Raw genomic sequence first — 2,500 nt, forward strand, 5'->3', positions numbered from 1 at the left:
TGTGTGTGTGTTGGAGCTCATGTACGTTTATATGTATTTGACTGTGCTTTCATATGTGCTTGTACAAGTAAGTGTTCATCTCTGTGAGTGTGTGTTTGTGTGTGTGTGTGTGTGTGTGCCGTGGAAGCTGCGATACTTAGACTAGAAATGAGTGTGTGGAGGAGGGGGGTAGAGGAGGTGCACGGTAATGCGTGTGTGTGTGTGTGTGTGTTGGAGCTCATGTACGTTTATATGTATTGGACTGTGCTTTCATATATGTGAAACTGCATGTCTGGTGCATTTCTGTTATGCATGTGTGGGTGTATGTGTGAATGTGTGTCTTCATATTTTACATTTATTTGCTTATTTATCACCATTGTTGTCTTATTTATTTATTTATTTATGTTTTATTATTATCATTTTATTAGTATTACTAATATTATTACTACTACCTTTTTCTATATTATAATTATTATTTATTTATTTATTTATTTATTTATGCAAGCTTATCTATTATTTATTCCCCCGTTTTGTTTTGTTTTTTGTTGTTGTTTTTTTTGTTTGTTTTTTTGTTTTGTTTTGTTTTTTTGTGTGTGTGTTCTCAAGGCCTGACTAAGCGCGTTGGGTTACGCTGCTGGTCAGGCATCTGCTTGGCAGATGTGGTGTAGCGTATATGGTTTTGTCCGAACGCAGTGACGCCTCCTTGAGCTACTGAAACTGAAACTGAAACTGAGAAGTATGGAAGATACTGTCCTGCTCAATACAGCATTCTTTCTTCTATCTTAATCCACTGACAAGTATGGAAGATACTGTCCTGCTCAATATAGCATTCTTTCTTCTATCTTGGTCCACTGAGAAGTATGGAAGATACTGTCCTGCTCAATACAGCATTCTTTCTTCTATCTTAATCCACTGACAAGTATGGAAGATACTGTCCTGCTCAATACAGCACTCTTTCTTCTATCTTAGCCCACTGAGAATTATGGAAGATACTGTCCTGCTCAATACAGCATTCTTTCTTTATCTTAATCCACTGAGAAGTATGGAAGATACTGTCCTGCTCAATACAGCATTCTTTCTTCTATCTTAATCCACTGAGAAGTATGGAAGATACTGTCCTGCTCAATACAGCATTCTTTCTTTATCTTAATCCACTGAGAAGTATGGAAGATACTGTCCTGCTCAATACAGCATTCTTTCTTTATCTTAATCCACTGAGAAGTATGGAAGATACTGTCCTGCTCAATACAGCATTCTTTCTTTATCTTGTTCCACTGAGAAGTATGGAAGATACTGTCCTGCTCAATACAGCATCCTTTCTTCTATCTCGGTCCACTGAGAAGTATGGAAGATACTGTCCCGCTCAATACTGCATTCTTTCTTCTATCTTGGTCCACTGAGAAGTATGGAAGATACTGTCCCGCTCAATACAGCACTCTTTCTTCTATCTTGGTCCACTGAGAAGTATGGAAGATACTGTCCCGCTCAATACAGCACTCTTTCTTCTATCTTGGTCCACTGAGAAGTATGGAAGATACTGTCCCGCTCAATACAGCATTCTTTCTTCTATCTTGGTTCACTGAGAAGTATGGAAGATACTGTCCTGCTCAATACAACATTCTTTCTTCTATCTCGGTCCACTGAGAAGTATGAAAGGTACTGTCCTGCTCAATACAACATTCTTTCTTCTATCTCGGTCCACTGAGAAGTATGGAAGATACTGTCCTGCTCAATACAACATTCTTTCTTCTATCTCGGTCCACTGAGAAGTATGAAAGGTACTGTCCTGCTCAATACAACATTCTTTCTTCTATCTCGGTCCACTGAGAAGTATGGAAGATACTGTCCTGCTCAATACAGCATTCTTTCTTCTATCTTAATCCACTGAGAAGTATGGAAGATACTGTCCCGCTCAATACAGCATTCTTTCTTCTATCTTAGTCCACTGAGAAGTATGGAAGATACTGTCCTGCTCAATACAGCATTCTTTCTTCTATATTAATCCACTGAGAAGTATGGAAGATACTGTCCTGCTCAATACAGCACTCTTTCTTCTATCTTAATCCACTGACAAGTATGGAAAATACTGTCCTGCTCAATACAGCATTCTTTCTTCTATCTTAATCCACTGAGAAGTATGGAAGATACTGTCCTGCTCAATACAGCATTCTTTCTTTATCTTAATCCACTGAGAAGTATGGAAGATACTGTCCTGCTCAATACAGCATTCTTTCTTCTATCTTAATCCACTGAGAAGTATGGAAGATACTGTCCTGCTCAATACAGCATTCTTTCTTTATCTTAATCCACTGAGAAGTATGGAAGATACTGTCCTGCTCAATACAACATTCTTTCTTCTATCTCGGTCCAGTGAGAAGTATGGAAGATACTGTCCTGCTCAATACAACATTCTTTCTTCTATCTCGGTCCACTGAGAAGTATGAAAGGTACTGTCCTGCTCAATACAACATTCTTTCTTCTATCTCGGTCCACTGAGAAGTATGGAACATACTGTCCTGCT

The sequence above is a fragment of the Babylonia areolata genome, chromosome 15, assembly GCF_041734735.1.
Source record: "Babylonia areolata isolate BAREFJ2019XMU chromosome 15, ASM4173473v1, whole genome shotgun sequence".
Taxonomy (NCBI): domain Eukaryota; kingdom Metazoa; phylum Mollusca; class Gastropoda; order Neogastropoda; family Buccinidae; genus Babylonia; species Babylonia areolata.